The 21967-nt window shown below is 45.0% G+C and overlaps 1 protein-coding gene across 2 annotated transcripts in view; it reads right to left on the bottom strand.

The window, feature by feature from the left end:
* The window catches only part of LOC145504689 (uncharacterized), a 73538-nt gene that overhangs the window by 41054 nt on the left and 10517 nt on the right, over positions 1 to 21967 (bottom strand). The gene's annotated exons all lie outside the window — the stretch shown is intronic.

Below are 21967 nucleotides of genomic sequence, written 5' to 3'. Positions count from 1 at the left end.
AAAGGAAGCACCTTGTTAAACATAATGTCAGATGAGAACGTAGGCAAGGGAAAGGAAGGTGGCAGGTTTGGCCCTAGTTACTTGGTCGCTGCCTATTATGGGCAGTCCCCTGGGTGCATAGCCGCTCAGCCTTTGTTATTCCCTCAAGGGCCTCCTGGGAGCAGTCAGATCCCCGACCCCATTCTACTCTTCAGATTCAGCATTCAGGGAGCGACAACTATGTACTGAGAAGCATGCTAGGTGCAGGGGACATGTAGATTAGTAAAACACAGCTTCTGTCCTCAGGAGATCTGGTCTCCTCTAAGGACAACTCACAGTAGGGTCTGGTGGGGCCAAGGGGGACCGTGGCAGTGACCCCAGCCTCGATCTCATCCTGTCATCTGCGAGCTTCACCTCTCACTCCGGGGAGATCCCAGATATGTTTTCCCCTGGTCACAGCTGAAGTTGCAGCATCAACACCTGTGTGTGCTTTTGTCTCTCTGGGGCACCCAAGTGGAGAGAAGGTAAAAGTAAGTTGAAAGGATGTGTTTTATTCCCTATGTCTATTGTCTCTACTTGTCAAATCAGTAGAAACTTTAGAAGGGCCATATGTTTACAGGAAGGAAGGGCAAGAGAGGCTGGGGACCCAGGTGGGAGGGGAAGAAATTCCTCCACCAGAAACAACACAAGTTGGGTGGTGGAGAGTGAAGGAGGCAAGCCAGTTATTCCTAGAAGAAGGAGGAAGTAGGGGAGAGTGAGCGGTTCCAGGCAAGGGTGGATTTAGCATGAAGTTAATAAAGCACAAGCTTCAGGACACTTCACTGACAAGAACATGGGAGAGCCCTTAGCAATTGCTTAAAATGTATAAAACTTGAAAAAATGAGGTATATCAACCATTATCAATTAAGACTACTATCTTAGATGATTGATATATATACACTGGGAAAAGTTTCTCTCTTTGAGTTAATTAAAACATCCATCATCTAAAAAAATAAAAACTAGAGTCTTTTCCCACTTTGACATCTCTTGGTCACCCTTCGTTTCATGGTGGATAGTGGGCTATGGGCTGGCTTTGGAATGCTCTGGGCATTTTTAGTATCTAAGGGAAAATGGAGCCAAGAGTGCATTGTATATACGTGATTTGCAGTGACTTCCTAGTATAGTTAAATAATTTTTAGCACCTTTTCCTAGTGTAGGAATGGCTTGTAGGCATGTTCCTACTGTCTACTCATGACAAATGACCAAAGCCATATTACAATATGAATGTGACCTCAGTACCTAGTACCGGAAGAAGGTGGGAAGTGTGAGAGAAACTAGGTTCAAAATGTACATAATCAGAAGCTAGTTTGTGGGAAAATCCCTCCAGTCATCATAAATCTACAAGACAGAGTTTGGTTGTTAGTAATGCAGTTCGATCCCTGGGTTTGGAAGATCCCCTAGAGGAGGAAATGGCAACGCACTCCAGTATTCTTGCTGGGAATCCCATGGACAGAGGAACCTGGCGGGCTGCAGTCCGTGGGGTCACAGAGTCAGACACAACAGGGCAACTGAGCATAGACACAATATCTAGTCAAAGTTTTCTTCTGTCAGAAGATTCTCTTTTGTCAAGAATATACTTAATAATGTAGCATATCGCAATTTTAAGCATACCACATGTTTTCCATCTTTGTTGGGACTGACAGAATAGAATGTATGAATTCCTGAGTTTGTAAGCATAAACCGGTAGCAATATTACATAAACTACTGATCAGCTGTAGTAAAGACTGAATTATCTTTCTGTTCTCTCTATAGAAAATGATATTACAAATTGCTGGCAAATGAAGTGCTTGTCAAAGAGTAAGCAGCCAAAACACCTGGAAAAATACTATAGAGGTGTGGTGGGCGGTTAACAAAAAGGTTATTTTTCTGGATTTTGTGATACTTGTGCCATTTGTTGTCTTTTTAAAATTTATAATTTGATGTCATCTGTTTTCTCATCCCAAGTAAATATTTATTTCTAATACTAAGGAAAACATCTCATTCTAAGTAAATATTTATAAAATTGGGTTTACAAATATGATTTTGTGTTTGTAATTTTATATTATTTTTCTTAAAATGAGCCCCAAATGGTAAAACCTTCAGACCCACAAAGTCTAGATCTGGGGCTGGGCCTGGGTTTGAGGGTCAGTCTTGGCCCTCAGGGTTCCCTGGGATCTCTAGCTCACTCTTCCCCCAAAGTCTCCATTCCAGCCTTCATCTCCTAGACCGTGGGAAGTGAAAAAAAGTGCAGTCAGTCAGTCAGTCAGTCGTGTCTGACTCTTTGCGACCCCGTGGAGTGTACAGTCCATGAAATTCTCCAGGCCAGAATACTGAAGTAGGTAGCCTTTCCCTTCTCCAGGAGATCTTCCCAACCCAGGGAACGAACCCACGTCTCCCTCATTGCAGGCAGATTCTTTACCAGCTGAGCCACAAGGGAAGCCCAAGAATACTGGAGTGGGTAGCCTATCACTTCTCCAGTGGATATTCCCAGCCCAGGAATCAAACAGAGGTCTCCTGCGTTGCAGGTGGATTCTTTACCAACAATTTGAGGCCAAGGAACCCCTTATCCTTCGGGAGCAGCAGGGTCTGCCAGCCAGTGAGACCTGTCTTTGGCGTATCAGGATGGCCTCTGGGGACTTTCCTGCAGAAAGCCCCCTCTAGCAGGGTGGTTGGCCGTCGTGTCAGCACACACCATCCCCCTGGTGTAGAGTGAGCCCCACCCCCAGGCCTCGTGGCCTGGCCAGAGGCCCCACCAGCAGCACTACCTGAGACTAGGAGTCCTGCAGTTGTTAAAAACAGGGCCAGCAGAGGTGGGCCAGCTGCCGCTGACCAGAACCCCCATGTTCCTAAGGGGGATGACACTCCATCTTCCTGAAGTTGCATACTTCAGGATTTTCCCCTTTTCTGGCATTTCTTCCTGCCCACCCCATGGTGCCCGAGTGAGTGCCTACGTTCTTAAATTAGAGAGCTTGGAGCCCGCCTGTGCAGGGCATCTGGGCAGAGCCCTGTGGCTCCTGTCAGTGCAACAACGTGACTGCTGTCTTCTTCCTCACCCGGACTATCGGTCCCCCTGGCCACACTGCTCCAAGCCGTAGGGGAGTTTTTTGTTTTTCACAATTAGCCAGAACTCTCTGCAGAAAGATGCAACAGAGAGCTGCGGGGTCCAGGGCGGTCCCCACCCAGCTGTGCTGATCCAGGCATGAAAGGACACTGACCCCGTGTGGCCACTTGTGGACGTGCAGCACCAGGAGAGAAAGGAAAGGCAGCCAGGCACTTGTGAGGTCTTTTGGTCCCTTGACCTCAGGCAAATGACCCTTCCAGGCCCTCTTGCGTCAGCTGAGCTTAGTCCCTACTCATGGCACAGGACCCCCGCTCAGAGCCAGCTGTTCATCCCTGATGACACGTTCCCATCAGGCACTCACCTCTGTGTTAATATTGGGCTGTGGCTTCACAGGCCATTTGAGCTCAGTGTGGGCAAGAGAGGTACCATGGAGGGGTGGGCATGGGCCACTCAGAAAAGGTTTTGACAGACAGAAGGGAGGAGAGTTCTGTTCCCCACCCACAGGTCCCCAAAGCACAGACCACAATGTCCAAAGCATAGCGGCTTACTTAGTGAGGAATCTGCAGACGCACGCACACGCGCACTCCAGCTGAGGGGATTGGCCTGAGCCCAGGCAGGCAGGTGGGGCGCGGGCATGGAGGGCTGGCCAGGGGAGCTGCCTCTCAGCAAAGGTTCCAGGATAGGTGGGGCACTTAACTGACTTCTCTAGAAGCTGAGTCTCCAGCCCCAGTTCTGTGCTCTTTCCCTGACCATAGGGCTCTCTGAAAGTGAAGAGGCCTAAGGGCCACCGTCTGGGCTAAGGGAGGAGTGGGTGTAGAGCCAGGCAGTTGTAGCATTCTGATGCTATTTGAATTCTGAACATATCAAAATCAGGCTCTGTTTCTAAATATTCACTCTTCGTTTGATGCTGGGATCAAGGTCCTATGAAAAGAAAGTGCCATGCTTGGGAGAGATGAGGAAAGAGGCTCAGAAAAGTCAAATAGCTGTGTCTCGAGTCAAGACCACTCTGTAAGAAGCCAAGCAGGGGGTTGAACAATATAATGAAAATACAACATAGGCAGGGCTGTTGGGCTCCAGAATCCACACCCAGCTGCTGCCCCCTGTAGCTTCTAAGGAACAAAAGCCTGACTGGTTTTCGGAGCTCCCTCCTCCCCAACCTCAATCCACTCTCCCCTTGCAGTAGAGTTGTCACCTCACAGTCAAATCTTGCTGCCTGCTCAACACTGCAAGCAGTTCTCCTTTGGTGTCAGGGTAAAAGCTCCAGCCTTTGCCTTAACTTCAGAGGCCTTCCTGACCTCTCCCCTTGCTCCAACCACATAGTTCCCTTCCAATTTCCAGCTGCACTGAGCCTTAGGCAGGCCCCTAACCCACTACCTCTCAGACCTGCTGTGCAAATGAATCCCCTGGGGACTTGGATAAAATTCAGATTCTGATTCCCTAGACCTGGGGTGGGGCTCTAGATTCTAAACTTCTAACAAACTTCCAGGTGATGCCAATTTTACTGGTCCACAGACCACAGATGAGTGTCAAAGTGGTAAACATGTCATATTCCCCTCAACTTTGACCCCTGCACAAACTATTCCTTTGGTCTGAAACATTTTCCCCTTCCTGTCTTCTTCCTCCTGCTCTATCACTTTTGCTGTTGTTTGTTGTTGTTCTGTCGTTAAGAGACCCCCGTGGACTGCAGCAGATCAGGCTTCGCTGTCCTCAGCTATCTCCTCGAGTTTGCTCAAATTCATGTCCATTGAGTCAGTGATGTTTTCTAACCATCGGATCCTCTGCTGCCCACTTCTTTTTGCCTTCGATCTTTCCCAGCATCAGGGTCTTTTCCAATGAAATGGCTCTTCGAATCAGGTGACCAAAGTATTGGAGCTTCAGCTTCAGCATTCAGTCCTTCCAATGAATATTCAGGGTTAATTTCCTTTAGGATTGACTGGTTTGATCTCCTGCTAATCCTACTCCTCCAAACATCAGGTTAGATGCCACTGCCTCTAGGAAGCTTTCCTGCCCACTTTGAGACTAGTTAGGGCATGCCTCATCTGTTAGAGCTGCAAACAGACAACTGAAATGGGACCTGGGGTTGGTTTTTAAAAATACTCAAGAAAAAAAGTGGGATCAGGAGATAGATGAAATAAGGATGACAGAAAATTGATCCCTGTTGAAGCTGGGTGATGGAAACACGAGGGTTCATTGTGCTCTCAACGTTTGTACATGTTTGGAAGTTTCCCCCCCAAAAAACTGATAAAAAAAAAAAGCCTAGGTTAGGAGCCTCTCCCAGGTGCCTCCTTAGTTTGTGTCCCTGCCTGTCCCCAACCCCACTCTAGCATTGACCCCACTGCACTGTGAGTTGCAAATTTTTTTAAGGGCCAAGATTTTACTGTGTTTTGTTCACTTTTGTACCCTGGCCGTTGACACAGTCATCAGCACAGAGTAAATACTCAACATATTTTTGTTAAATGATTGAATGAAAATCCTGCCAAGGTGACAGAGAGCAAATTGTTGAAAACACACATGGAAATGAAACAACGCACTATTGTTCTGCCTTATGTAGAGCTGACCTGTGTCTGCTCCTGGAGTCCTCTGTGAAGGCCAGCGTGTCTTGGGAGAATCACTTTAAATGGTGAAGCAGAAAGAAAATTTAGACCCAGGACCTCTTTAGTATATAAGGGAGAAGAGTAAATGTGATATGATTCAAAGCTATTGAAACAGAAATAATATAGATTCATTCATTCAGTTACCAAATATTAGTTCGGTGTCTGAGGGTAAGATTTGTCTGTCATGTTAGAGACACCACTTCTCCAAAGTAGCTATTTGCATGGGCTTATATGAATAGAAGCTTTTTTAAAAAGCAAAATTCAACTGAGTACATTTTAAAGATCTCTTTGGCTTTATTCAATGATTCATGAATCAGACAGTATCCAATCTAGCAGATAGAAAGGAACTCAAAGGGGTTTACCAAATGAAAGAATTTTATAGGAGAAGGGGGCAGGAGAAAGGAAGTTGCACTAGGTTTAAAAAGAAAAAGTGAGTTAGTTATTGCAAAGTTACTTTCCTTTAGTTAATGGCAGGATCTATCAGGCAGATTACCTAACTAATGCTGATTAGGCCTGCTTGATGGTTTAAGATTTCATTTTCAAGAGAGCCAAAACCATAATAATGTCTCAGTTTGGTGACGTAGGCTTAGCATAAGGAACTCCATTTTGGGCCTGTTGTCTTGTTTTTAACAGAAGCTTGTGTTTGTTGGACAAATGAAAGAGGCAGAAGGGTTTTATTGGCATGGGGAAGGGTATTGTTCTGGTTTGTGAAGGGGAACCTAGAAAGGAGGAAGAGAGACTGGGACAGAGATGGGATGATGAGGCCCTGGGTCCCATCCCAGAAGAACTAAAAAGAGTAAGTTAGGGCCAGAGGTTAAAGCACAGTCTTTGGAAGACCCTAGGCAACCACACAAGCTAATAATCCACTTCTACACTCTATTTCCTACACCCATCTGCTTGAACCCAGTGCAGCTTTAACTCTCTCAGATTGCATGGTGGCCAGAAGCATTGGAGGGTGGGGAGAGAGAGCATCACCTCAGTTTTCTGTCTTGAAGAATGAGGTGAATGATGATGCCTTTCAAAGGCATGAGAAATATGGTGGGAAGAGCAAGACTGAAGGAAACGCAGTGAGTTCACACGTGGAGACTCTTCACTAGGTGATCCCCTTTAATGTGTGAGAGATAGGCTTATACAAACCAAAAGAAGGGGCCACCTGATTCCCCCAACTGGGAACAAGCTTCTAGGACACTCGTTATCTATCCTAAGAGGCAGATCAGAGGCTGGAGTTACAGACAGAATCACAAAAGGCAGGTGGATCCAAGAGTCAGGAAAGACAGAGCATAGGAGAACTACCATGCATCACAGCAAGTTCAAAACTTTTAAGGTTAACTATAAGAAAGGCAATAGGGTTCTTTTTATGTTGTTTTTGTATTACTATTTTTGGCTGCACTGTGTCTTCCTTGCTGCACAGGGGCTTTCTCTAGTTGCGGCAAGTGGGGGCTACTCTGTAGTTGTAGCCTGCAGGCTTCTCATTGCAGCGGATTCTCTTGTGGCAGAGCATGTGCTCTAGGCTGTGCAGGCTTCAATAGTTGTTGCGCATGGGCTTAATTGTTCCCCGGGATGTGGAATCTTCCCAGACCAGGGATTGAACCCTTGTGCCCTGCATTGGCAGTTGGATTCTTAGCCACTGGACCCCTAGAGAAGTCCCATGATGGAGTCCTTTGACAGTGGCAGAACTTGGGCATGTATAATCTCATGTGCAGAAGTTGGCTGACTTCCACTAAACCATACAGCCTGGGGACAGACCCAACATCTTGTTCATTTCTGTACCACTAGCCCTAGAACAATGTCTAACTGTAGGTGCTGAACCAATGTTTAAAAAAATCAATGAACTAAATGAATGTTCTTGGAATGGTGTTGATTTTTGCTCTGCCCCCAGGCTGGAACGATTAATCTAGCTCACTCACACTCCATTTTGTTATTCTTATCTCAGTTACTGTGTTTACACAGCATTTTATAACTCCCCTGTCCTCCCAACTTCAGGGAAATTGAAGCTTCGATAATGAGGGAAATTTTCACTTAATTGTTTTCTGTGGGAAGTCAACCTCAGCTAACATATGGTGGCCTCCACGACATCCTCACGCTGAAGGGATTTTATATTTTCCTTCAGCCTGCTGGATCCAGACCTTAGAGAAACAAACCTCCCTGTCTTTCCATTAAGAGGAAGTTTAGTCTCATCTAGACTCTGTCTGCTTAGGGCCTGATTTTAGATGATCAGAGCAGACTTTAGCAAAATAAGCAGAGCAGAGAGAGAATTCTGATGTTTGGGTTAGGCTATTTTTTTTTTTTTTAAGGAACTAAGTCTTTATATATATATATATATAATTTTATTTACTTATTTATTGACTCTGCTGGGTCTTTGTTGCTATATGGGCTTCTCTCCAGTTGTAGTGAGTGAGGGCTACTCCCTAGTTGCAATGTGTGGGCTTCATTGTGGTGGCTTCTCTTACTGCCGAGCACAGGCTCTAGGGCTCACAGGCTTCAGTAGTTACAGCTCCCAGGCTCTTGAGCACAGGTTCAGTAGTTGTGGTGCATGGGCATAGTTGGGCTTCCCAGGTGGCTCAGTGGTAAAGACTTCGTCTGCCACGCAGGAGATGAGGGTTCGATTCCTGGGTCGGGAAGATCCCCTGCAGAAGGAAACGGCAACCCACTCCAGTATTCTTGCCTGGGAAATCCTATGGACAGAGGAGCCTGGAGGGTTACAGTCTATGGGATTGCAAAGAGTCACACACGACTTAGCGACTAAACGACAAAGACAACAGTAGTTACCTTCAAGAAAGACAAACAAGGCAGCAATTGGGAGAGGGTAGGTAGGGCTCCTGGGATGCTAGAAATATTCTATTTCTTGACCTAGGTGGCTGTTAGATGGATGTATTCACATCATGATAATTTATTATCTGTTAGCTTATGATTTTTAAACTTCAATATAAACATATAGACTTTCTGGGGGCTCAGACGGTAAAGCGTCTGCCTACAATGCAGGAGACCTGGGTTCAATCCCTGGGTTGGGAAGATCTCCTGGAGAAGGAAATGGCAACCCACTCCAGTATTCTTGCCTGGAAAATCCCATAGACAGAGGAGCCTGGTGGACTACAGTCCATGGGGTCGCAAAGAGTCGGACATGACTGAGCGACTTCGCTCACTATAAACATTTCACTTCAATTAAAAAAATTGTTTTACTGATTAGATTATACCCAAAAGAAGAATGATGTAGATATAACTTACACAGTCAGATCTGGCCACTCAGCCCAGGGCTGTGGGCAGTGAAGCCCTCCTGCTGTCTGTAAGCCCCCTAGGACACACTGCTGGGGGACCCAGGTGACACCTCCCTCGGGGTGCCTGCCTGTGATAGAGGAGCACTGCAAAGCACCCTGTGTCACTCTGCCCCCCAGAAAGGTCCTCACTCCATCAAGACCCAGCTGATTGTGCAGAGCAGTCAACACTGTGAGCCAGCAGGGAAGGCCAATCCTTCCCCAGACCTCCCAGTATTTACCAAAGGGGCTTGTGAGAAAGACCAGGCATGGGACAGGGGCTTTCAAGATCTTTGAGGTCAGTGGGCCAACTACACAGAACCGCCCCAGGCTGTGCAAGAGCTCAGAGGAGACAGCTCACCTCTTCCCTCTTCCCACTCACAGCACAAAAAGCATCTTTTGTCCCAGGACCGATGTCAGTTTTCTCTCTCTGATTTGATCACTGGCTAAGTTTAGATACTTCCCACAGCCTCCATTCTCTTGCAAAGAAAGAGCAACAAGGTAACTCAGTCCTAAAAATGGACAAGGGACTTACCTGGTAGTCCAGTGGTGAAGACTTCAAGCTTCCAATGCAAGGGGCACTGGTTTGATCCCTGGTCAGGGAACTAAGATCCCACATGTCTCAAGACGGGGCCGAAAAAATATTTTTTTAAAAAAGGACAAAACATTTAAACAGGCTCCTCACGTAAGAGGATATACAGATGGCCAAGAAATATATAAAATGATGCTCAATATCATTAGTCATTGGAGAAATGAGAATTAAAACCACAATGAGATAAGACTATACTTACATCATAATGGTTACAATGAAAAGACCCGATAATACTATGTCAGGGAACAGGGTGAGTGTCTGTCTACCTTGCTGCTGGGACTGTAAACTGGCCTCCCTCTTGGAAAACTGTTCTACATTTTCTACTAATGCTAAATGAACCCAGTAATTCTCTCCTGGGTGTGTACCCAACAGAAATGAGTGCTTGTGGCCACCCCAAACATACAGAAACACACAAGAATCTTCAGAGCAGCTTTGTCCCTAACAGCCATGATACTGGATCCAACCCAAATATTTGTCACAGGAGAGCGAGTATTGGGATCTTCCTGGCAGTAAACTGGTTGGGACTCCATGCTTCTACTGCAGGGGGCACAGGTTGGATCCCTAGTGGAGGCACTGGGATTCCCGAATGCCAAGAGGAGGAACAAAAAAACTTTTTTTTAAAAAAAGAGGAGAGTGAGTATTGAGGCATAGTCATTTACCACAACACTACTCAGCAAATGCAAAAAAGACCAAAATGCTGCTGGGTGGACTTCACATGACGCTGAACAAAAAGAAGACAGACACAAGATTACATACTGTATGATTCCATATAAATGCAGCTCTAAAACAGGCAACGCTAATCTCTGGTGCTAGAACTCAGGATAGCAATTCCACTGCTGGATTGTGGGCTATTTACTGGGAAGAAGTGCCAGGACCACCCACGTCTTGATACGGGTGGTAGTTACAAGGGTATACATACAAATGGAAGTCCATCTAGTGTTATACATTCTTCAATTCAGATGACATATAAGCTCTACTTCAATAAAAATTTAAAAGAAAGATGAAACAAAAAAAGGCAGGGAAAAATGAAAGAAAGAGCAACAACAAAACTCTCTCATAGGCAAAATGGTACGGTCACCCTGGAAAATGGGCAATTTCTTAAAAAGTTAAACTTTCACCTCCCTGGGAGCCAACAATCCACTTTTGGGTATTTATCCTAGAGAAATGAAAATGTATTTCACACAAAAACCTGTATATAAATGTTTATACCGGCATTATTGATAATAGCCCCCAACTGGAAATAAACCAATGCCTTTCAACAGCCAGTGGATAAACTGTCACACATATACATGGAAAACTACTGGGCAATGAACATGAAAAGATTATGACATTTGTATCAGCATAGATGGATCTCAGATATATTGTGCTAAGTGAAAACTCAGTCTCAAGAAGGTACATACTGTATGATTCTATTTATGTGACAATCTGGACAAGACAAAAATATAAGAACAGAGAACAAAGCAGCAGTAGCTAGGGTTTAGAGATGGAGGAAAGGTCTGAATACAAAAGAGAAATCTTTGGGGTGTTGGAATTGTTCGATATCCTATCTGAGATCACAAAAATCTATAGGTGTGTAAAAATGCATACATTATATACCCAAAAAGTGACTTTTACTCTATGCAAATTAAAAATAATTTAGTAAAAGCAAAAAACTGTACAGTTGCAATCATTTCACATGCTAGCAAGTTTATGCTCAAAATCCTTCAAGCGAGGCTTCAGCAGTACGTGAACCAAGAACTTCCAGATGTACAAGCTAATTTGCAAGAGGCAGAGGAACCAGAGAACAAACTGTCAACATTCATTGGATCATGCAGAAAGCAAGGAAATTTCAGAAAAACATCTACTTCTGCCTCACTGACTATGCCAAAGTCTTGATTGTGTGGATCACAAAAAACTAGAAAATTCTTAAAGAGATGGGAGTATAAGACCACCTTACCTGTCTCCTGAGAAACCTTTATTTGGGCCAAGAAGTAACAGTTAGAACAGGACATGGAACAACGGACTGGTTCCAAATCAGGAAAGGAGTATGACAAGGCTATAAATTGTCACCCTGCTTATTTAACTTACATACAGAGTACATTATATGAAATGCCAGGCTGGATGAATCACAAGCTGGAATCAAGATTTCCAGGAGAAATATCAATGACTTCAGATATGCAGATGATACCACTCTAACGCAGAAAGTAAAGAGAAACTAAAGAGGCTTTTGATGAGGGTGAAAGAGAAGAGTGAAAAAGCTGGCTTAAAACTCAATATTAAAAACCTAAAGCACGGCATGTGGTTCCATCACTTCATGGCAAATAGAAGAGGGAAAAGTGGAAGCAGTGACAGATTTTATCTTCCTAGGCTCCAAAATAACTGTGGATGTGACTATAGCTGTGAAATTAAAAGATGCTTGCTCCTAGGGAGGAAAGCGTTGACAAATCTAGACAGCACATTAAAAAGCAGAGACATCACTTTGCCAACAAAGGTCCATCCAGTCAAAGCTGTGGTTGTTCCGGTTATCATGTATGAATGTGAGAGTTGGACAAAAGAGAGGGCTGAGCACATGAGAATTGATGCTTTTGAATTGTAGTGCTGGAGAACCTTTGAACTGCAAGATCAAATCAGTGAATCCTAAAGGAAATCAACCCTGGATATTCATTGGAAGGACTGATGCTGAAGCTGAAGCTCCAGTACTTTGGCCACCTAACGCGAAGAGCTGACTCATTGAACAAAAGACCCTGATGCCAGGAAAGATTGAAGACAAAAAGAAAAGGGGTCCACAGAGGATGAGATGGTTAGATAGGATCACCGACTCAATGGACATGAATCTGAGCAAACTCCAGGAGATAGTGGAGGACGGAGGAGCCTGTTGTGCTGCAGTCCATGATATTGCAAAGAGTGGGACATGACTTAGCAACTGAACAACAACAAAAGCAAAAGACAAGGGAGTTCCCTGGTGGCCTAGTGGTTAATATTCCATACTTTCATTGTTTTGGCTTGGGTTCAGTCCCTTGTCAGGGAACTGAGATCCTGCAAGCCATGTGGCATGGCCAAAATATAAATAAGTAAATAACAATTTTTTTAAATAATAAAAAAGGATAAAATTATATCTAAAAAAAAGAAACAAAACCGGGGGCTTCGCCGGTGGCTCGGTGGTAAAGAATCTGCCTGCTATTGAAGGAGACAGGGGTGTGATCCCTGATTCAGGAGAATCCCACATGCCACAGAACAACTAAGTCTGTATGCCACAACTACTGAGCCTGTGTTCTAGAGCCTGGGAGCTGCAACTACTGAAGCCCTATAGCCCGTGATCCACAAGAGAAGCCACCACAATGAGAAGCTCACACACTGCAACTAGAGAAAAGCTTGTGCAGCAATGAAGACCTAACATAGCCACATGCAAATAAATAAAATTAAATTATAAAAAAACAACAATCCAAAATAAAACCCTACCCTCTCTTCACTGATCCTGGCCTTCACTCCTCTGAGCCCAGGCTGGAGGGGCAGATGGCAGAGACCTCAAGGACTAGGGCAGGGCCTGGCTCAGAGCGGAAATTCATGAGCTTAATTTCCTATCCAACCGCTCACATGGCTTTGCAATCATCACCGTCCTGTGAAATGCCATCAGCTCACTGTCCATCTCTGTGTGTTTGCTTTTTAATCCTCAGAACTCACCACTCAGAGACAGCTGAGCAGCCTACACGGCTCCCCAAGGAAGAATTTGTTCTCTGAGGTCATGGCCAATGCTAAGTACCCTTGGGGGCACAGAGGGAAACTTATCACGCACTAGACCCATCTTACCCATAACTCAGGACTCCTCCCAGCTGGTGGGGCCAGGGTGTGAGCTGTTATCCACGTGGAGAGAACTGCAGGTCAGTTGGCCTTGGCTACACAGAGCGCCTACTGTTCCCCAGGGCTTACCGTGTCCCCTTGTTCCTCAGCGCATGTACTCCTGGTGGTGGTTCTGCCTATAATTCCTTCTTCCCAACCCAAGACCTTGCCCTTGTCATCCTGGACTGCTCAGGACTCTGCTTAAATGTCACCCTCCCTCTCCCAACAGAGGCCGAATCTAGCACTTGCATACCTAAGTCCTGTTGATTCTTCCCCTAAGCACCCACCAATGGTCCCCTGCTTTCCACCAGCACCATCCTGGCCTCAATTCAGACCCTCTCACCCGGACCCTTGTGAGGATGAACTGGCCTCCAGGACACCTTCTCTGCTTTGACCTCAGACTGCTCCAATTCTCCCTTAAACCTTAAAACCTCTGTTGGTTCCCCTCCGTGGGGTGGGCACATGAGAACCTGCCTGGCTAGACCCCTGCCACTTTTTCCACTCCCACCTCCTTCCCAGACACATCCCCTACATGCCCATAAGATCTGGCCACCTTCTCTCCTGCTCCTTTCCATCCCTGCTCACTCTGGTCCCCCTGCCTGGAATGTCCTTCCTACTCCTCTATTTAGTAAAGACTTACTCCAGTGCCACCTCCCCTGGGCACCATGCCTTCTTTCCACCTCACCAGGCACACTCCTCCATTCAACAAGTATTTCCTGAACACCCACTTGCTGGAAATCAGAACAGGGAGTAGGATGGTTGAGGACGCTGCCCCGGAGGAGCTCCCACTGGCCTGGGTGAGACAACGACAAACACGCCCACGTGCACTATAACTTCAGAGTCTCAAAGGTGCAGGGCCGGTCCCAGTGGCCTCGCTGAGGACGTGCCACACAGTTGGCAACCTGAAAGAAACCCTCCCTCTGCGTTCCTGAGCACTTGGCCTTCTTTATGGAGTCTCCTATCTGCTGCCTGACTTAGAGATCAGAATATTGTGTGAAACACACTTACGCTAAAAAATTGTGCTTTGTTTCTCTGAAATTCCAGTTTAGCTGGCTGTCCTATGTTGAATCAGACAAGCCTACCCCTAGGGTCTCTCTGCCCCATGAGATCGGTGAACAGGAACTCTCATACCTTCAGGGCCCAGCACAGTGGCTAGGTTGTATTAATAGTAGACACTCAATAAACAGTGAAAGAACAAGCAGCAGCACTCATGACCCTTGAAGGCCTGTTTTACTTGCATAGAGAGTCTCCTGGACACAGTAACCTCCTCTGCGGTGGGGGCGATGCTGGATACTGTCCTCTGTGCCTAGTGCAGGGCCTGGCTATAGGCAGCCCAAGGGACCTGGGGGCCTTTAGCTGCCCTCCTACCGTCTCCACCCATGGCTCCTTCCCTCTCCTTGCATAATAACAAAATAAGAAAAACATTTTAAAATGTGGTGAAATATGTAATGTGGAAAACCGACATCTTCTCAATCTAATGTTCATGAATAAAAGCACCTTTGTAACACACATATGTGGAATCCAGAAAAGTGGTATTGATGAACCTATTTGCAGGGAAGGAATAAAGATGCAGATGTAGAGAACGAACATGTGGACACAGGGAGGGAGCAAGGGGAGAGTAGGATGAATTGGGAGAGTAGCCCTGACATATATACACTGCTGTATGTAAAATAGCTAGCTAGTAGGAAGCTGCTATATAACAGGGACCCCAGCCCAGCGCTCTGTGTTGACCTAGAGAGGTGGGAAGGGGCAGTGGGGGGGAGGCTCAAGAGGGAGTGGATATATGTATACAAATAGCTGATACATCTCGTTGTACAGCAGAAACTAACACAACAATGTAAAGCGATTACATACCAACAATAAGTAAGGAAAAGCATGTTTGGAAAGCTTTGCCATATATATGGGGCTTCTCATATGTATTGATGTGCAGTGTACAATCTAAGAAGAAACTGTTCTGTCCAGTTCCCTTACTATCTGCCTCCAACCAGACAGGCTTCCCTAAGCCTCTCTTCTATTGAAACTGTGGAGCTGGCCCATATAGCTGGCAGGTAGGAGTTTGTTATCTGAGCAAGGGGTGTGAAAAGGCAGTCTTGTGATTCTGGCTGTACGTGTCTATCTCCCCACCAGACGGGCACTCTCTATTGTTCCCAGGGCCCTGCACGTGGATGAAGCTCAGGAAACACAGGTTGGAAGGAAGCTTGACTGTGGAGAGCAGATCGGACCTGACAGTAAAGCCCTTCCCTACCCCAGCCAGCTTCCGAAGCAAAGAGAAGAGAAAAGACAAGAGCAGAACAGGCTACTTCAGAAGCAGACCCCATGTTGCCCCCTGGAGGTCAGCGATACCATCAAGGCTCAGTCTACACCACTGAACGGTTCACAAGCAGCAGCCCGGGAAGACTGTGGTCTGAGTGCCCAGCAAGTTCTATGAATAAGCCCAGTCTTTGCTCACAGTTCATAAAAGGAACACTGTCCCAGAGCAGCCTCAGCCCCTGTGGGTTTCAGCTCAGAAAGAGAATGTTGTTGCTTGAACCTCTTTCGAGTTTTAAAAAGGACAAGGAAAGGCACTGTGTACAGTGTTTTACTTCGGGCCTTTTTTTTTTCATTACTCCAAACTGTTGGATGTTGAAAACCTTGCATTTACTTGTGAGCTGCCTGTCTGTGTTTATGTATGGAGGAGGGTAAAGATTGGAAGAGTCAAAATTACTTTTATTTTCCTTGTAAGTTTCTCCAAAACTTAGCTTTTCATCGAGCATCCCATATTTATTTCTGTGTAATTATGTCATTATTTGGTGAATTTTATAACCAGAGATGCTAAAAATTGTTCTATCCCACCCTTCCGTGCTGAAGTCGGATGAGCCACAGTGGCGGTACAGAATCCAGACCCACCCAGCAGTTAGACGGGGCCTCACTTATCCATGGAAAACACTCCTGGATGAGCATATGAATTTATCCAGGAGAATAAGCACAGAAACACTGTAGGTAATAGGATCAAATACTAACTCAAAGACAGACATTTAATTAGGACCACATTATTTACTTGTATGTAAGGGAAGCCAATAGCAGATGTTTCCTATATCAAAGGCAAATTAGGAGTTAAATGGGAGAAGGAAAAACTAAAGACAAGTTGGAAATAAAGAACAGCTTGTCATGTTCTTGCCTTTTCTTGGTCAAGCTGTTGAGTAGCAGGCGGCCAGCTAAGAGGGTCACTTCATGGCAAATAGGTGGGGAAAAAATGGAAACAGTGACGGACTTTATTTTCTTGGGCTCCAAAATCACTGCAGATGGTGATTGCAGCCATGAAATTAAAAGACGCTTGCTCCTTGGAAGAAAAGCTATGACCAACCTAGACAGCATATTAAAAAGCGGAGACATTACTTGGCCAACAAAGGTCCATCTAGTCAAGGCTATGGTTTTTCCAGTAGTCATGTATGGATGTGAGAGTTGGACTATAAAGAAAGCTGAGTGCCAAAGAATTGATGCTTTTGAACTGTGGTGTTGGAGAAGACTCTTGAGACTCCCTTGGACTGCAAGGAGATCCAACCAGTCCATCCTAAAGGAAATCAGTCCCCTGAATATTCATTGAAAGGACTGATGCTGAAGCTGAAGCTCCAATACTTTGGCCACCTAATGCGAAGAACTGACTCACTGGAAAAGACCCTGATGCTGGGAAAGAATGAAGGCAGAAGAAGGAGATGACAGAGGATAAAATGGTTGGATGGCATCACCAACTCAATGGACATGAGTTTGAGCAAGCTCCGGGAGTTGGTGGTGGACAGGGAAGCCTGGTGTGCTGCCGTCCATGGGGTTGCAAAGAGTCAGACATGACTGAGCAACTGGATTGAACTGAGCTAAAAGGGTGGCAGAGCAGTAAAAAATCCGCCTGCAAAGCAGGAGATGCGGTTTCAATCCCTGGGTTAGGAAAATCCCCTGGAGAAGGAAATAAAAATGGCAACTCATTCCAGTATTCTTGCCTGGGAAATCCCATGGACAGAGGAGCCTGGCGGGCTAGAGTCCATGAGGTCACAAAAGAGTCGGACATGACCTAGTGACCAAACAATAAGAACAATAAGCTAAGAGGGTGGTCTGGATGTTCTGCCCTTGGCAGTGGGATGGGTGATCAAAGAAGACAATTCCAGTCATCTCTGAGTTCTCCAGAGCCCCTGGGAATATAACGGCACTGTGAATATGACAAACTGTCTCTGGGTTAGGACTGCCGGGGTACTGGGTGAGCACTCCCATCTCTGTTATACAGGTCTGCACCACAACCCTTATACAAATTTCTCAGGAGCAAACAAATGAAAACAACCTAAATGTCCGTCACAGGGAAATCCCCTCAATAAGTTACAGCATACCATCAGCAGAGGATACAAAAGATATTTTAAAACGTTTTAGTAACTTAAGGAAATTTAAGTAATTTAAGAAAATTTCTTAATTTAGTAATTTAAGAAAATTTAATAAAGGAATATGTAATAGTTTGAAAAGTTGTTCATGATATACTGTTAAGTTAAAAATAAAAAGTGGATTTCAAAGGAATGTATACAGGGGATTCTGGGTAAAGAAGGCAGAATAAACACATGTATGTGCTATTTTGCCTCCTCTCCAAACCCTGCTAAAACAACAATAAAAGGGTTTTTTTTTTTTTCTAAATGAAGTAAGCTCTTTACTGGAAACTTAGCAATAACATTAATCATTACAAAGTCTCTAAAAAGGATAAGACATAAATGAAAATTTGCTCTAAAATAAGACTAAACCTGGCTCGGTAACTGGGACCTCAAAGGGTATTTTAAAAGACATACACTTGCAAAGATAGGAAGAAAAAAGAAAATGACAAAATTTGGAAGAACGTGGATGAGTGATCCCCCTTCTGGGAGCCCAAGGAGATTCCCAACCTGATGCTGAAGGGGACCAAGTAAAAAGTCTGTGTAGGAGAGACTCAGAAGGCTCCAGGGAAAGACTGCTTAAAGACGGTGAGGGTGTTGAAATAACGAATATGTCTGTGCTTACAGACAGGAGATACAGGCAACTGGCAGAGGTTTTGGGACTGCAATAATAATAAGGACAACTAAACAAAAAATAATAAGTCATTAACCTTAAAAAAGGGGCGGGGGGTGGTTATCAGAAAAGCACTATATCCATCAGTGTCCAGTCAGAAAATAGAAACAAACAGTAATTTGAAAGACTTACAAACTATAGAAGTGGGTTGGACTGAGGAAGGACCAGCTAGTAGAAAGTGAAGAGAACTCTGTAAAATACAAAAATAGCAGACAGGAGGCAGCCACCACCCTCTCTGGCTGAGATAAAGAACCAAGGAAGCTGGGACTTGCTTGAACGCCACCCCCACTCCCACTACTCCCCTGCCAGGGTGCTAGAAAAAAGACATTTATGGAAAAGGGTCTCACTAGAGACACCAGAAGGGCTACTTGGGGAAGCCCCTGGCTGCAACGCACTGCAGGAGCCTGGCCATCTGCCAGGGGCACATTAGCACAGAGAAGGAAGGCCCCCTCCTCCTTGCAGTGTCTCTCTGGCGCCCTCTACTGACAGGGCTTAACATGGTGCCGCCGCCTATTAAAGGAAAAATATTTAAAAGGTGATTTTCAGAGCAGGCAACGAAGGGTAGATTGGAGCTGAGGAGCCATAAATTGATAACTGGCACAAAGGTCTTTTTTAAGATTATTGTGAGAAAAAATGAGATAATATCTGGGATGCCCTTAGCACGGGGCTTGGCGGACAAAATGAGCTCTCAGTAACAGCAGTAGCTCTACTGGGTGATTAGTTGGCTGTTAGCAAAGAATCCTTTCCTTGTATTCTTGGATAGCTAAGTGGATTATCAAAAAAAAAAACAAAAAACAATTACAGTTGTTTTTAGACTATCCAAGAGACCTCAGGAGGTATATGTGGCAATATATGAGGATACACTGGAGTAGGGAGATACTCAGATGAGAGAATCCATTAGCAGAGTATTACAATAGTCTAGGAAAGAAATAAGGAGGGTCTGGGTGGGTGGTGTCACTCCCTAAAGAAACAATAAGGCCCTGCTCCAACTGGCCTCAGCCAGGGCAGTGGGTGACCCACCAGATCAGAAAGTGGTTGGCCTTTAAGGAAAGATGCCTTTCAGAGCAAAGCACAGGATCTACCTTTGTAGAGTGCCTTAGTTGGAAAGTTCTGGGCTGCATATAACAGAGAGTCTAACTGGTCCCTGCTTAGACACTCTTAGTTGGAAGAAGACAGTTCAGGTCAGGTCAATTCAGTGGCTCAGAAAGGTTCCAGGTGGCAAGAATGTGCAGCTACTGCCATTCACGTACTGCTGGTGTGCATTTAAATTGATACCACCCCTTTGGAAAACTGGCACTAATTCTGACATATGCATACCTGATAACCCAGTGGGTCCACTCCTAGGTAACCCAAGCGTTCTTCATGACAAAAGAATGCTTATGGCAGCATTACTTATAACAGTCAAAACCTGGAAACTATCCCCATGTCTACCAAGAGTAAAAATGGATAAATAAATTTTAACATATTCTCCCAATGGAATTCTATTCAGCAGTGAGAGTGAATGATCTGTAACCACACACAACATGGATGAATCTCACAAACTGTTAAATGAAGTATACCAGACATGGAAGAATACCGTGCATTCAGAAAAGGACTTATCTGGGGGAAATAAATGGCAACCCACTCCAATATTTTTGCCTGGGAAATCCCACGGACAGAGGTACCTGGCAGGCTTCAGTCCATGGGGTCACAAAAAGTCTGACACAACTGAGTGACTAAGCATGTTCCAGTGTCATATCCTGGAATGGAATACAGCCAGGGCCTCGGGTTTCCAAGAGACAAAGTCAATTAGCTTAAGGGAAGAACTTATCCCAGAGAAAGTATACAGCATACCAGTTCAGAGAATTTAAGAAAGTAGAGGTTGCTAATTCTGATGCCCTGAAAACATTTCAGACTTCATGGTTGGTTCTTAGAGTGGCTGAATTGCTTTAATATTTTGATTGCATCTGATGGATTTCTGATGAGTCAGAAATTCAAACCACACCATTTTATATAAACATTACATCCAGAGCAGCCAAAAAAGGACTTATCAGTCAGGATCCATTCAGGTTCCATCTACACACTGCACAGAAGTAGGTAAACTTGTCTATGATGTTAGAGATCAGGATAGTGTCTACCTTTGTGGGAGGTAGTGATTAGAAGATGCTGGTTAAACAGGTATGTTCAGTGTGTGAAATTTCATGGAGCTATATGCCTATAATCTTCTATATATATGATATCTTTAGGACTTAAACATAATGGAGAAAATCACCTGGCACTTTCTATGCTTCCTTTCTGCCTTCTTCAGATGGTTGGCCCTGTTTTCAGGCTTCTACCCTCATGGTCATATAGTTGCTGCCAGTCTGCATACTAACCTCTTCAGAGAGACACATCCCAAGGCAGGAAGTTGGACATTTCTCCTTGTCATTCTCCTTTTAATAAGGAGGATGATCTCTAGGAACCCTCCAGATAATTTCTCTTCAGGTCCCATCAGTTGGGATGGGTCATATGTCCCTGTTCTAGCAGCATGGGAAGCTGGGAAAACAACTTTGGACATGTCCAGCCCCTACCAGAGGCTGAAAGCAGAGGGAAGCGTGAAAGAATGACTATAAAATGGGAAGCTAGTAGTGTCTACCCTGTATAGTAACAGTCACACATGTAGGTGAAAGACATCACTAGCCAGATCCAGAGAGCTATAGCTCCTTTCTGATAGGGAGGACTAGGCAAGGTGAGAAGGTGGTCCTAGTTAATCAGACAGCTCCATCCATTGGGTACCAGGAGGGAGAACGGTGTTGAAATCCAATCTCTAGTTCCGATTCTACTCTAACCATTTGTGTTACTGTGGGCAACTTACTGCAACTCCAGACCTGTTTCTACATCAGTAACATGAGGAGGCTGGACCAAATCCAAAGTCAGTACATCCTTGCATGAAACTTCATTACTTCGAGGTCCCTGAAAGGACATTGAACTGCTCTATTGCTGACATTAGATAATGTTGCCCAACTGTTATTATGAAAGGTTTTCCCTTTTGAGGTTGGTTTGCTTCCTCTGTAATCACTTTTTTGAAGCAACATTCTCAAAGCGGTTCTCCATCCTTCTGACATCCTCATTCTTCCCTTCCTCTTCCTCTCCTTCCCTCTCTCTCTCCCTCTCCTCCCCTCCCACCTGTCTGACCTAACCAGGGAGTAATCCATCTGCACTACCCTCCCAACACAGGACATGAGTATCAAGCAGATACTAAGAAGGGCCACCCACAATCAAATTTTTTATATGGAACCAATCCTTTCCTAGGGCTTCCCTGGTGGCTCAGACAGTAAAGAATCTGCCTGCAATGCAGAAGACCTGGGTTTGATCCCAGGGTTAGGAAGATCCCCTGGAGAAGGAAATGGCAACCCACTCCAGTATTTGTGCCTGGAGAATCCCATGGACAGAGGAGCCTGGCCAACCACAGTCCACGGGGTTGCAAAGAGTTGGACATGACTGAGTGAGTAACACACAATGAAATGCAATACTTTCCTAGAGCTAAACAAATGGAATTGTCCGAGAATAGCTTAATAACAACTGACTTTCCTAAACATGTATACAAACATCATAGTTAATGATGATGTGAGTTTAGTTCAACCTA

The sequence above is a fragment of the Giraffa tippelskirchi genome, chromosome 5, assembly GCF_054371585.1.
Source record: "Giraffa tippelskirchi isolate mGirTip1 chromosome 5, T2T-mGirTip1v1.2.pri, whole genome shotgun sequence".
Taxonomy (NCBI): Eukaryota; Metazoa; Chordata; class Mammalia; order Artiodactyla; family Giraffidae; genus Giraffa; species Giraffa tippelskirchi.
This window is presented reverse-complemented; position numbering and strand designations above follow the sequence as displayed.